At 50.2% G+C, this 15,270-nt stretch overlaps 1 protein-coding gene across 2 annotated transcripts in view; it reads right to left on the reverse strand.

The window, feature by feature from the left end:
- The window catches only part of SLC24A3 (solute carrier family 24 member 3), a 428,436-nt gene that overhangs the window by 150,159 nt on the left and 263,007 nt on the right, over positions 1 to 15,270 (reverse strand). The window lies entirely within an intron of this gene.

Genomic DNA, 15,270 nt, shown 5'->3' on the forward strand with positions numbered 1-15,270 from the left:
TGTGGCTGGGCAGTGTTTTATATATATTTTCCACCATCCTCACAGCATCCTCACGAGGTAGGTAATATCATCTTCTTGTCTTCGAGGAGGAAAAACTCACCTCAGGAAGGCCATGTAACAAGTACACAGCTGTGCCACAGGCCTGGGGGGAGGTGGAATTCCGGCACAGGCCTCCTGCTGCCCACCCACCCGGTGCTGTGCAGTCCTGCCCCCCACAACCGACACGAGGTGTGTCCTGAAATGAGAGATCTCGCTGCACTGAAGTGGGAGGTCCACACTACTCTGCTGCAGTACAGGAGGGCGATGTTGACATAGCCCAGCCTCCAGTGGTCATGTTCCATCAAGTTACCACAAACACCGAAGTAGTGCGGACCAACCCCTTCCTCCTGGAGGAATAGAGGGTCAGGTTCCTGTGAGGCTCAGGGCACAACATTTTCCTCAAAGGATCAACCCAGAATCTTGTTTTATGTGCATTTCTCTTTAAAAACACCTTCCTTAACACATACCCTTGAGTTGTTAACATTGAACTCATGGCCAACACCAGTGTCTCTTGTGCCTGAATGAAGCTCATCTAACACGTGTATTAATATTTTCTCCATCAGGCACATCCCAGCCTTCATGCACAGGAACCCTAGACCGCACTTCAGCATTGTGCTCGGAGGCAAATGTAAACAGCAACCTCATCCTCATCCCCTCCTGAAAGCACAAAATTACAGAGAGTGTGGCACAATGCGGGCTGAATGGGATGCTTGTTGACAGTTGCCTCACTCAACCTCAGCTGAGAACAAGCACGTGCAAATATTGCTTTGGGGGCTGCAAATAAATTTTAGCAAGTAGGCGAATCTGCAAATGCAGAATTTGTGAATAATGAGATCAACTGTGTATTTGTTGGTTGATTGATCTAGGGTAAGAATCTTCTTTATTAAGTGCTATGTGCTTGAGCAAACAGTGATCTCAAGTAAAGCACTGAACTAAGCAGAGTGATGGCCATGCCTTGACACTGCTGCAGATCACCAAGAGAAAACTTTCTTCCAAAAACCGCAGAGATCACTAGGAATAGCTGTGCAGTGTCTGCACTGCACAATCCTTTCGGCTGAGGGGAGGCAGCCTAGTTTGGGCTGCTCCACCCAGGAAGGGGCACCATTTTGTCATTTATCCAGAAGTACCATGTTTACCAGTGGTGGCTTCTCAAAGTGCTTCCTGAATGATTTTCTACAAATGTCCCTGGAAACCTATGAGGTCAGCAGGGACAGGTAGCCACGTGCTTGCTTTCCTGTTGGCAATCAAGTGACTTGTCCTAGGATATTCTAAGAGTCACTCTTCCAATGCATGTGGTCATTTCAAAGCTGACAAACCAAGGGGTCCTCTGGGCAGTGCCCACCAGTGTAGTGTTTCCTGTACCCAATGGGATGGACCAGTGGAGGGCCAAGGCTGCCTGCCACCTGCCAGCTCAACTGTTTGCTCCATTTGGGGGTTCACTCTTGATGCTGCCATGCCTTCAACATGACTGGAGAAGCATAGGGCGGTGACAGCAAATGGCTGAGGCCGGCACATGATACAGTCTCTAGCTGATCAATTTCCATCCAGGCCTAGGATGACATAAAGATCTGCCCACAGGTGACCAAAGCCCAGTGTTTCCCACAGAGCTCGGTCATTTCTACATAGGCCTACAGATTCTGAGCAACGTGTCTAACAGGACATGGACAAAGCTGAACTCCAAACCCCAAGTGACCCCCCATTCTGCCTGCCTGGTGATTGCTGCTCCCTCCTCCCATGACACCAGCATCCCTGCTGACACCCTACTGCTGCCTGCACAGACACCATGGAGATGCATCCACCCCAGGCCTCCTCCTCTTTCTGCCGTGCAGCAGATGTTAACCTCCTTCTCAGAGCTGTGCAGCTCATGTTAACCTCCCCTGTTCAGAGATGCTCATGAAGCACCTCTGCGTGTGCCCCACCCACCCCATTTTGCTGCAGCAACATAAAGAACCAAACTTTGTCCTGGAGTGACTACGGGAGCATTCCCAGTTGTCTCTGACTGGTGTGCTATCATGCTGAGAATCCTATTTTATTGATAGAGAAAAGTTGAGACTCACCTCTTGTGGGGTCATGGAGAAGTGGATTCTAAGGTGGTTTTGCTCTTGTATAATCTCAATTAGCTGGCCCTCCATGTCCTGACACCCCAAACAAACATGCCATCTAGGTCCAAAACCCTTTTTCTTTGTTCCACACACAGATTCAACAAGAATGCCAGCCCTGTTCTCCCAATCAAATCACCTCTCCAAAGACCCTCCTGCCTAGAAATGTGGAGCCTCCACTTTCTGGAGCTTGTTTCTCCTTGGCTGAGGATCCAAGGGAGCTGCTTGGTGAATTGCCTTTACCAACGGGATATGGCAGAGATGATACCATGCCAATGGGGAGCTTAGGGCTGCTTCTGATTATCTCATGGGACATTTCTAGCTGCCATGTGAAGAAACCTAGGCTAGTTCCCTGGAGGATGATACAACATGTGACCCCAGCTGATAGCCAGTCATCTGCCCAAAGACAGGCACCTGGCTGCTGACAACTGATGAGAGACACATAGGGAAGCCTAGCCAAGACTGGAAGAACCACCTGGGTAAGCCCTGCCCAAATTGTTGACCCACAGAACCATAGCTAAATAAGTGGTTGCTTATATAAGCTACTAAAACAGAGGTTCCTCTGTTACACAGCAGAAGCTTACTGATGCAATATCATTCATTTAGAGCTAAGATCATTAATGGGCCCTGACGGTGGTTAGTCATCATTACTCAAAGTAGGACTTTAGCAAACTGTAAAGTACTTGTGAAAGAAGAATTCTGTGATCAGCTTTGAAAGCCATGCTATTACACTTCCCATATGGAGATTCATGGCCCAAATTTGCATATTAAAAGTTTGTGAGAAACCCTGCATTTAGCACATAGTCAGACAATAACTTAGCATTTCTGTTCCCGATCAATAAAGGAGCCTTGATTTCCAACCTGAAGACCACAGATCCTCTGAGAAGCCCAAATGATTGTACTGGGGTCAGGTGTTAACCTGGAGATGGTGGCAGGTGGTTGCGACACCTCTCCAATGGGAACCAGGTGTCCCTATGCTATGGAATAGATGGTGTCTCTGCTTTTGGCTCCTGACCACCTGGAGGCTTCCTTGTACCTGCTGAGGCTGCAGGACAGGCCACCAAGAGGGCACATGAAGCAGCTTCCAGAAAGAACTGAAATAAGACAAGTGCTGCCTCCAGAAGGTGGATGAGCTGCCTGGAAGTCGTTGCCAAAATCCTCTATTTACAGAAAATGGCACTTTGTATATACCAAGCTGTGCTATTTATGTAGCTGTTTCTCATCAATATATGTGGGAATTCTGCAATTATCACTAGCGCTCTTCAAAGGCTTCCGGAATTGCAGACAAATGAGGGTCACAGATAGAGTCAGCTGAGCCCCGCAAACCCTATGCCCCCGGCTCCTGCTCTTTCACATGGCTTGGCTGCTGGTGAAAGAGCAAAGGGTAGGGCAGGGCCAGGCCAGAGCCATGACCAGGGTCTAGCCAGATGGCCCCTCTCCTTGGGGCATGGATGGGGGAGTAATGTGGGTGGAAACAAGGCACTCAGGAATCTGGACATGGAGGGATCAGTCCAACAATGACCAGCCCACCCTGGTGCTGGACACAAGGCTGGTGACACTGCCCTGCAGCATGGCCACAGTCCCTGTGTCCACCCTACAACCCCTGGGTCCTCTGGCAGCTTAAAGAACTGGGAGGTTTCTAGAGCTGTGCCCAGAAATAAGGCTTTGGAAACTATCAAACACTGTGCCTACTGACCATGCCTGGAGTCACTTCCAATGTCATCACTCACATCGTTGCCATGGAAGGAGACTTCCCTCCCCATCGCCCACCAACTCAGGAGCCCTGCACCTGGCTCCAACCCCAGCCGTCAATCCTGCGCTCTGTGCCCTGGGCAAGTTGCCTGATTCCTCTGTGCCTCAGTTTCCTCACCTGCGAAAAGAGGAAGTAATCCCTGCGTCCTAGGTGTTATGTCATGGGACCCTCTCAGAGTCTTAGTGACCCATCTACAAAGTGGGAACAAGATCGGCTCCTGCAGGAGAAGCTGATGAACACACAGCTCTGAGCGTCTCATCCTTCATTTTTGTGCCATGTTCCCAGCACGAGTCTTATATTTGTCAGCCCCCTGGGAGGGGAGGACCACCTCCCATCCTGCACTGCTCACTGACAAATCTCTCCATCAACATGTCTTCATTTGATTGAAGCTGAGGTAATTATGCAACACTGGTCTCAACATGGTGTCAGCAATTTGCTTCTTTGGGCTGTTTGCTCTGCTAAACCTCAGTCTGTTCATTTATCTAAAATGGGAGGATTAAGGTGGAAGAAGGTGAGAGGAAGATGCTGGCATGCTCCTCCCACTGTGGGAGATCTGCAGCCAATGTCTGTCCCCCACCCCCAGCCTTTACCTTCATGGCCTGGAGTGGACCAACTGGATGCCCTGTTTGTGCAGCATGTGTGCACACAAGCCCTGGTGCTCTCTGCCACTCTCCCTTGTCAGCATCTTAATGGGAGAGAATAAATTCCTATCTACTTCGTTTTCTGAGCTTCTGGGAGATTCCTGATGCACTTGGACCACTGCCGGGTACACTGGTGGCTGAAAAAATGACACGAGGTATCCCCTGTTACCTTGTGACTGATCTTCAGCTGAGCAATGAACACTGGGGGACCTTCTTTCTGCTTGGCTCCCACCCTGACGCCCTGGACTCGTGCACGGACCACTGGCCAACTGAGGCTGGAGTGGTCTAGCATCTGGCCCTTTGCCATGAATATTACTTGGGGGCAGTGGTGGCTCTTGACTCTCTGCAGGAGTCCTGTTCCACATATGGAGCAGCTGCCCACTTTTGTTCTGCCCACACTGGTCATGTGACTTGATCTAACCCCAGGGGCCATGGAAATGAGCCTGTTCTCTTGTGATATGAAGGCACAGAGCCTCGGAGAGTGCCTGTCTGTACGCAAGCCCAGAGCTTAAGCTCCCAACCCCAACCTGCCGAGTTTCACTTAGGCAATATTGATACTCCTGTGTGTTTCCAGGTAGCACAGGCTCGTCAGAAGGGGCTGAGTCCCAGGAAATTGGACAGTGTCATGCCTGACCAGAGACGGGAGTCCTTTTGTCTTTTACTGCACCAATTGTGGCTCCTGGAATTAGACTGGACCTTGAGAATTTTTTTTCACTTATAGCTGAAGAGGCCAAAATATGAGAAAGGCTAGTGACTTTCTCAAGGTCGTAGAGCTGAACAGTGGTAGCCCTGGGACAGACTGGCCCACCACCACTGAGTCATCCTACAGTCAACACAGTAGTGACATCCTCACCAGCCACACTCTTTCTCCTTTGGTGAATGGTGCCATCGCCCATTTACCCCAAAGACAAACAGAGAGAGACCCTCTGCACTCAGTTGGTTTGAAGACATTCAAAGCAGCACAGCTCTCCTGCCAGTGTTCAAAGACTCTATCTCATTATTAGAAAGATCACAACGGGAAACATTCCAGTCTCTGCCACATCTCACAATGCAGGACACCCCTTCCCCTCCCTTCCCTGAATCTCCATGTCAACACCATCATTAAGCCACACAGAGACGAATACACTCACAGAAGAGCTTTTCCCTTCCTATCAGTTTTTATTTTTTTAAAAAAGACAAGGACCAGCTAATTTTATAAGGGATGACACAGTAAATCATCTCGTTAGTCATCCTGAGTTCTTTCCAGTTTGAACAGACTACTCTCTGAACTGACTTGTCTATTTACTATAGCAAGGGAGACAAGAGGATTCACTTTTTGCCATTTTTGGTATAGAAAAATCTGGTTTCTTTGCTAGCAAAGAGTGGAGCAAAACGTTCAGGCAGTGGCTAGTCATGGAGTATTCACACGTGAGAACCGAGGCATGTGTAGACACTGCACACGGCAGCAGGATGGAGGGTCGATGTGGAATCAGAGGAAGGGGTGCACCCAGGCACCCCAGGTGCGATGAGCTTGAAATGACTGAGGAACACGAGGAAGGTCTGAGGGTGGGAGTGTACTCGGGGTGGGGAGAGTAGGACATGGATGTGGAGAGGTGGGCAGACACAGAACGTGCAGGCCAATCCCCACATATATCATTAAAGGACTGCCTGGACCACTGTGTGGGACGTGGACATGAGGGGAGATCCTGGTCCAGGAGAGGGTGATGGCAGCCTGGACAATAGCCATGCCAGTGAGGATGGAGAGGAGATGGGGATAAGACACAGTTTGGAGGTGGAAAGGCCAGGATGAGCTGATGGCAGTGGGGTAGGAGGGAAAGAAGTCAAGGCTGATTCTATGATTCCAGCCTGAGCAATTCAGTGGATGTGTTTCTGAGATGGCCAATCTAAGGGGCAAGAGGGTTTGTTGTCTTTTAAAAACCCATGGCTCCATTTCAAACTATATTCCAACTCCATATCAATCTACACTCCCTCTTCAATGGAGTGCTGAGTTGCCAAGGGAGAAATTAAACACACACACACACACACTCCTTTATCCAGAATCCCACTTTAAGTAATTGTGCCTAAGATGGTAAAATGTCTTTCCTATTGCCTTTTAAAAGAGGGTTATGGTATCCATATAAGCATCTGTGTATGTCATGTGTGCACTCAGACGGATGTGCACACATCCAGCCTGGGGATAAAATTGCCCTCTGGGACTCGTCCTCTGCAGAGGAGAGTAATAGGTTTTGCCTCAAGCCAACCCTGTGAAACAGAAAAGCAATGAAGTCAGATGAAGCTGGGCCTGTGTCCAGGAGAGGATGAGAGGGCCAGCACGAGCCAAAGCTGCTGGTCCCATCACAGTTTCAGATACTGAAAACCACTCTGCTAACTGCGCTCATCCCTCTAGTTCACAGCACTGAGGAAAAGACAGCTTTAACAAGTTCAAGAGGAGAAAAAGTAGATCCTCAGGCTCCTACCTTTGTATGTAAAATGAGATCCATCAAAGCACTAATAACATAGCAGACAAGACAGACTCCATGTTTACCTTTGGAATCCACTCCCAGGGCAGGAGAGGGTCTTGTATTCTGAGAATGCATCACGAGAGTCCATGAAGAGCATCCCCAGCCATGGGCCAAGGATGAGGCCACAGGTGGACCTAATTTGCATTCTTGCTTTGTCATTTCCAGGCAAAAGAGCCTTTCATCATGAAATCTATTTGCAAATAGCTCCTAGTATTCTTGGGAGTAAGATGAAGCAAGCCTTAGGAAACAAGACTTTCAGAGAGAGTGTCACAGGTGTCCCAGGAGTGGAGGACACACACCCATTGGATTAGGAGTTGGGTAGGTGGGTGCCATCTTCGTCCCTGGGCTGACAGTGAGAGGCAAGTTCGATGGCTGACAGTTTACTCCAAATATCCCCTAAACCAGCTCCCTGGGATCTGGTTCTAAATTCCCCAATGAAAGAGGGGCCACTTATTGAAAGGGCAATTTATCTTTGGTGTTCCTTAAGATTCCTTAAGTGTAAGAACAAGAGAGGACTGCTGCTGCTGCTAGGTCGCTTCAGTCGCGTCCGACTCTATGCAACCCCAGAGACGGCAGCCCACAAGGCCCCCCCAGCTAGCAATGGGAACAGTTCTGGAAACTCTTCAGGAGCTTCTGAAGAGGGTGAGAAGCTCTTGGGATCTCAGAGAAGCAGGGGTAGGGGGAGATGTGGCAGAAGAATCTGGCTCTGTCCTCACTGTGGCCCCCCAGGTTGAATGGGCTTAGCCAAAGCTACACCCCAAACCCACCTCTGCCCACTCCTTAACTGAGAACACATTTGGGTGGTTTTCATACTCAGGCACCAGCTTCAGCTGCTGAAATAACATCTCAGCAGACAGAGGCCAATGCTTCAGGGAAAGAACACTGTGATTGTCACCAATGACGTGTTTGTTCAGATGCTACATGTTGGAGCACATGTTCAGAGAGGACTCTGAGTCCTTGTGAAATTGGGAAACAGACACAGCTCTGTAGGGGCTACAGACATAGCTCCCTGGGGCTCTGCAAAGCCCAAGCTACCTAACAGCACCAACATCGTGGAGACAAGGCATGTAACTGGAGTCGGTGGTTTCAGAGGAAAGATACTATAAAATTGTAGTCGGTATAGAATATTGCTCACATTGGGACTGTTGGCAATGTCATCTCAGAGGAACACATAAATTAAGTTTGCCTTGTAGGTAACAAAATAAAGAAAATAAAATAGAGTGGGGACAAGTGGACCAATAATAATAAATTACTATCAATAATGACAAAATTTTGATAGATAAATAAGATGAAGAGCAGCATACAGTAGGCTGCAGGTGTCCGGTCCTGATAGGTAAATATTTGGTATCTAAGCAATGTGCCTACTCTCTCCCATCACCAGTTGGGGCTCCTCATTAGATCAAAGATAACACTGTCTGCTCCAAGCTCATTCTCTAAGCTTCTCTCTATTGCACTGGGTTCAGGATGTGAACCAAAGAGACAGTAGATGAACACCTGTAGCGTCTGTCCAGAAGGGGCTGGGTTCTCATAATTTTGCATCTTCTATAGCCTCATGGGTTTCAGAGAGAGAACAGATGTGCATAATAATAATGGTTGTTGTTTACTCAGTTTGTGTGTGACTGTTTGGTGACCCCATGGACTATAGTCCACCAGGCTCAGTCATGTCTGACCCTCAGCGACCCCATGGACTGCAGCCTTCCAGGCTCCTCTGTCCATGGGATTTCCCAGGCAAGAGTGCTGGAGTGGATTGCCATTTCCTTCTCCAGGGGATCTTCCTAACCCAGGAATTGAACCCGGGTCTCCTGCATTGCAGGCAGACGCTTTACCGTCTGAGCCACCAGGAAGCTAATAATAATGGTAGGTAATATCTATTCAGCCTTTTCCCTAGAAGCAGAACTAGATTCCAGGATTCTAGTGCAAGTCTTTTAGCTGCGAGGGAGGAGTCTCAGAAAGTGACCCCCCTCCAATCCAGAAAAGAGCAGGAAAATAGATCAGGGAGGAAGGGGCTGCTGATCCAGTGTGTTATCCGTAAGATGCTGGACTGGCACCTGCTGGGGCACCTGGGGGAGACAGGGCTGAATGTGTTTCCCTGTGCACATCGGAGGCATAAGGGAACAAAGGTATTTATCCATCAACCCCTCTCTGACTGAGGGCTACTTCTGGGGGTTGATAATTTCGTGGCACTTCTGGGCTGCCCTGCATTCTGGTAGAACAGGCTCTGGGGATCAGCAAAACCCTGGACTCATGGGAGCAGGGAACTGGGGTTTAGGCAGGCACACCAAGCTATAAATACTAAGTGGGTACAGGGGGCCTTATCCCAGCAGCGCCAGATACTCTACCAAGAGCTCTGCCCACATGCCTTCATATGTTCCTGAAAGCAGCCAGATTCACCTCCAGCGACTGACAGGGAAGATGAAGCTTGACCAGGCAAAGCAGATCGCCCATGGCTATGCGCCTAATCAGTAGAAAAGCCAGGACTGACACTCAGGTGGGTTTCACTCAAAGGGTACGCTCTAAGCCACCATCAGGCTTTATATCCAGCTTGAGGTCCTGGGGAACCAGCCACTGGCCAACATGTGTGCCGCCCGTGGGGCCTGATGGTCAGACTCTGGCTGTCTGAACTGGGTCTCACGCAAGGAGAGGAGTGAGTAACTTAAGATCTTTCGAAACATAATTTACCCTCTTTGTGCTAATCCTCTCTGGACACCAGTTTTAGCTTTGTGTTGACACTGACAAATTAAGGACATGCTCAGCACTTTTGCAAAAGTAAACAGGAAATTCCACAAGCTCTTCTAATCATTTTTCTCTTCCAGGGTGAAATCCCTTAACTAAACACGTCTGCCTGGCCAGAGAGTTGTTGCCAGGACCTTGCTGACCAGATCCTGTGGGTCCCCTTATACGTCGAAACCCCTGTGGCAGCTCCTCTCTAAGGACCCTGGCCTTGGAGCTATAGAAAGGCCTCTGGGCCCCCGTGTCCTGGTGTTCATGAGGATGGGGCCGGCTCCCAGTGGGTCTGACTCTGGTCCTTTGTGGTGGGCTAAGCACAGGTGAGCCACCCTTAGAGAGATGTACGGTGAGGAGAAGGTAAGGACCAAAACACCTAACATTTCTTGAGCATCTACTACGCACTCCCACTTTATAGATGTGGAAATCGAGGCCAGGAGAAGTTCTGTGACTTGTTCCAAAGCCCCTAGCACTTTGGTGATACACAAGCTCTCCTGCTCCTAATCTGGGTATCCTTCTCTCTCATCAAACATCTCATCTTGCAAAATAGGTTAATTGTCTAGCTCAGGGAACTATAGTCAATATCTTATAATAACCTATAAGGGGAAATAATTTGAAAAATAATATGTGTGTTTATGTAAAACTGGATCACATTGCTGTGCACCTGAGATATTGTAAGTCAACTATACTTCAATAAAAATATATATTAAGAAAAAAGAAGCCTATACATAACCCCACCCCCCCCACACACACACAAAAATCCCATCTTGGATGCCTGGTGGCCTGTAAGTGCCTTCTACGCATCGTGTGTGTATGAGTTGCTAAACCCAGGCCATCGCTTAGATGCCAAGGGTAAAGGAGTAGCGCCTCTTTCCTGGAGACGTTTTTTGCCCGACCACCTCTGCTTTGTGATTTTGAGTTGACAATGCAAGAAAAAGGAGGGATGATGGTCAACTAGAATCTCTAGGTCTTCTAGGGAACACCCTGCCATGCACGCATGCTCAGTTGCTCAGTTGTGTCCAACTCTTTGCAACCCTATATGGACTGTTCCTCTGCCTATGTGATTTTCTAGGCAAGAATACTAGAGTGGGTTTCCATTTCCTCCTGAGGCTACTTAATTTATATTAATGAAAATAAAATAAAATTTAAAGTCAGACTAACCTCTCAGTTAGACTAACCAAGTTTCAAGGGCTCAGTAGCTCACATGGCCAGCAGCTCCCTTACTGGACTGAGCAGAGAGAGAACAACTTCATCAGCATTAGAAGGTTTGAGATACCACTGTTTTATAGACTTAAAGTGTTTAGTCTCAAGAGCAAAAAAGGAAAGGAATGACCTTGGAGAGACAAAAATCACCCCCCGGGGCTGAGGTGGAACTTTGATGTACAAAGCTGCCTCTCCAAGTAGGGGTGGGGGCAAGAAGGGCCCCTTCCACATTCTACTGGCACCCTGGCCCCTCTGACCACTGAGAACTGGCATGTGCATCAATTAGTTTATTCTTTGGCTCTTAACAAAAGCACTCTGAGCCTCAGGGAGGGGAGAGGATCTAAGGACACCATTCCTTAAGATATTATAATTAAACAGATGACTGGAAGCAGCCAAGGCCCCAGGGAAAAGATATCCGCCCTGTAAGGCTCCTTCCAGAGCCCCTCCCCCATGACTAAAAGGGGACTGAAGCTCGGAGGAGGCAGGGAGAGGAGGGGAGTGCTCCCCACCTGGGATGGGCTCTCCCCGTTCTTCAGGAACACGTCAAAATTAGCCTTCACCCTGCTCCACGTTGGGGGTGAAGTTGGAGTTGGAATTCAGGCCACAAAGCCAAGACTTCCTTTGGGATCTCTCCGCCCTCCTGTGCTTCAATCATCCCAACTAAGGAAGACCTGACTAAGGGTATCCTGATCAACATTAGAACATTAGAACAGACGGTGAAGCAAGTTTTCAGACAAGTGTGTTTTCCTGGGGATATTCACTGTTGATAGAAGTTTGCAGATGACGGATTTCCACTCTACCAGGAGCTTCCCAGGTGGCTCAGTGGGTAAAGAACCTGCCTGCAATGCAGGAGATACGGGTTCAATTCCTGGGTTGGGTAAATCTCCTGGAGGCAGGCACAGCAATCCACTCCAGTATTCTTGCGGAGACAAGAATCCCATGGACAGAGGAACCTGGCAGGCTACAGTCACAGAGTCATACATGACTCAGCACAGCACAGTACAAGGAACCCCTGGGTAAAGAAGGTAGGAAGGAATCTTTGTCTAGTGGAATCTCAGGGCTGAAGGTTTCTGACAGCCTCACAACCCGGAAGAACCAAGGAAAATTAAAGTCACAGTGCGGGGGAAAGTTTAACCAGAAATGGCTGCTTGATTTCCACAAAGCTCACAAAAAGGAGGGAAGTACAAAAATAAAAAAAGGAAGGCAAGCTTGGACAGGGAAGATTAAAGTGTAGTTTCAGGGAGTCAGAGCATCTGTGACCAAGGGCCAGCACCAGGCCAAGGGCAGGGGCTGTGCGGAAAGCCTCCCACGAAAAGCAAACTCACGATGTCCGTGTGTGACGGGTTGTGTGAGCTTAGCTGTGAAGCTTAATCAGGTTTCGGGACACGTGCTAAAAGGCCTGGGTGCTCTGGTGGAGATCCCAAATCACTGCCAGCTGCTCCCTGGGGTCCTCTCTGGGGCGGCCTGGGTGACAGGACACAACTCTGGGACCCTCCCAAAGAGGGCCTGCCACCCCTCACTGGAGGAGGCCAGATGACGTAAACAGCCATTTATGATGCCCTGAGGGGTGTTCGTCAGGGTACCTGGGACCCCAGCCACATGGCCCTGAGCTGACCTCCGGCCTTCCTGGACCTCTGTGCCCTGGCAGGGGAGAAGAGTGCTCTGGGTTGCCTCTGGCCATGCCTGACCCTATTCCCCAGGCAAGGAGGGACCACTTCCAAGCCAGTGCCTGAGTCACCTCCTGGGGCCTCCCACCCTTCAGACCAAAGTTTCCACTCCCTCTAGATCCTGAACTCTACATCTTCCATCGCAGGTTTCTGCTTCCTGCCTGGAATTCCCTTCCCTCTTCTCCTTTGGAAAACACCTGCCCACTCTTCAAACCCATTCCACTATTGGAGCCTTCATTTCACTCCTCCTGCCCTGGGGGGACCATGGCAGCACTAACATGCAGCAGGAGCCATCCAGGGGGGATCTGCCTCCAATACAGCAGGCTCCTGCAGAACAATACAGTGAGCTGTGACCAGACTGTTAGAAGGGTCCAGCCTGGTGCCACCATCCTGCAGGGGCTCAGAGATGCTTCCCAGAAGGCTGAGAGCAGGACTTTATATGTAGCTCCTACAGCTCTGACTTATGCATTTAACTGTTTCCTACTGGTGACAGGGATGACTCAGGTTAGCCCTGGCAGCCTTTCCTACACTCAACGATGTAATCTGACAATTCTTGAGCTTCAGGTGTGCTGGGTGCCATGGTGGGTGGAGCTTGTCCCAGTGCTGAACAAGTTGGGACTGAGTAGCTTTTGTTTTGTGATGTCCAGACACTACATGAGGGTTTCCTGTGAGGCTCGTGTGACGCTGCAGAAGGAGGGTGGAATGGGTTATATTTCTGAGGTTGGACAATATAAACTTGTTCCCTGACCCTGAGGAGGCCACCAGCAGGCCCAGCCTGACTAGATGCAGCAGAGGGGCTCCTCCTCTCCCGAGCCTAGGACCCCTGCATCACCTGCCTGCATGTGGATCCCCCAGGCAGCAGGTTGGGCTTCTCCACTGGGGTCTCCTCCCTCTGAGAGGCAGGTTGGGGAGGAAGCCTGAGTGGGCCTTGGCTGCAGACACAGGCTGTTTGGGTGGAGAATTCTGGAATTCCAGGTGCTGGAGCATGGTCTTCAAGGAATGAACACTGACTTTGGCCCCTAGACTCCTTGCCCTATGGTTTCCACAATGCAGGGCGCAGGGCAGGGCAGGCTGTGGGATAAGACACCAGTAATGACAAAGTGTGAGGCTGCAGGCTTATATCCACTCCTCTAGGTAAGGTGGGTAGAAGGCAATGGCAACTCACTCCAATACTCTTGCCTGGAAAATCCCATGGACGGAGGAGCCTGGTGGGCTGCAGTCCATGGGGTCGCTACGAGTCGGACACGACTGAGCGACTTCACTTTCACGAATTGGAGAAGAAATTGGCAACCCACTCCAGTGTTCTTGCCTGGAGAACCCCAGGGACAGGAGAGCCTGGTGGGCTGCCATCTATGGGGTTGCACAGAGTCAGACACGATTGAAGTGACTTAGCAGCAGCAGCAGCAGCAGGCAAGAGGGGAAAAAAAGTACCTTTAAGCAAAGGCCGGAATTATCCTGCTTTGTCTATTTAGCTTTCATGCCTGCCTGGGAACTCACTGCCACAGATGGCATAGGCCTTACGGGACCCTTGGCTCATGAAGGACAAGGCAACGTACCTTCCTCTGCCTTCAGCTGGGTTCAGAGGATCCCGGGGCTGGGGGCAGTGGAGGAGGGTGGAAGGGCCCTGCCTTTGGCTGCGACAACACCCCTTGGGAGACGGAAGTTTGTGCTGTTTGGGCTGAGAGTGGAAACCTCATCTCTCAGCTGTCAAGGCATCAGGGCGCAGAGGCAGCCAGGAGTCCCAGGTCCGATGCAGTGCCTCGGTCTTCTCAGCCTAGCAACAGGGAAGGTTCCCTGGAGCTGGGGTGGCAGCTGGCATCCATAGTAACTGTTCTGTGCTCATGACTCTCCTGATGGGCAGGAGGGCTGCAGAGGCTGTTTTATCATTTGGGGCCCCTCGAGCCTTTTTTTAAGTGGATGGTTTAGAGGGGTTGGGGTAAGTGGGGAAAGACTTGTAGAGTTGACGGCTTTCATCAGGAAAGGAGTCATGCTTAGGCAGCTTATGGGGCCAGAGGGTAAATATATTGCCAGAAGTCGCTCACAAAGCAAGGACAGCAGAACCAGGCTCTACCCCACATCTGGTCTAACTCCAGAGCCCGTGGTGTGGATGGAAAAATAAGGTCTCTGTCCCCTTCCCTGAGTTATGGTGGGCGTGTGACTGCAATAGAGGCTGGCAGAAATGACTCGTGTGACTCCAGAGGCTGTGCCACTCAGGCCATGGGCTTCCTCCTTGTCACCGCAACCCTCCCTCTGCAAGCCCTGGGCTGCCACCTGGAGCCATGCTGGAGGGGCCACACAGAGGTGCTCCAGTTGACAGTCCCAGCTGAGCTAGTCCTCTGGGCACTGCAGCCCAGACACCAGACATGGGAGTAGACGAGCCTTCTTCAAGGGGTCCTCCAGCAGCAGTGGCTCCAGTCCCAGCCATCAGCGCCACCACCAGCCATCCAAATCTCCCATCCTGGGCCCTGGATCCCGGGGTGCAGCACCCACCTCTGTGCCCTTTCTGAACTATTGATCCCTGGAACTGATAAGCAACAGGATGTAGTTATCTGATATGTCTCCCAATTCAGAGAATGTTTCACAGCAATAAATAACCAGAATGGAATCAAGAGCACGCAGGCGGAGCCCATGCCATGGAGATGG

The sequence above is a fragment of the Bos indicus x Bos taurus genome, chromosome 13 (assembly GCF_003369695.1).
Source record: "Bos indicus x Bos taurus breed Angus x Brahman F1 hybrid chromosome 13, Bos_hybrid_MaternalHap_v2.0, whole genome shotgun sequence".
Lineage (NCBI taxonomy): Eukaryota > Metazoa > Chordata > Mammalia > Artiodactyla > Bovidae > Bos > Bos indicus x Bos taurus.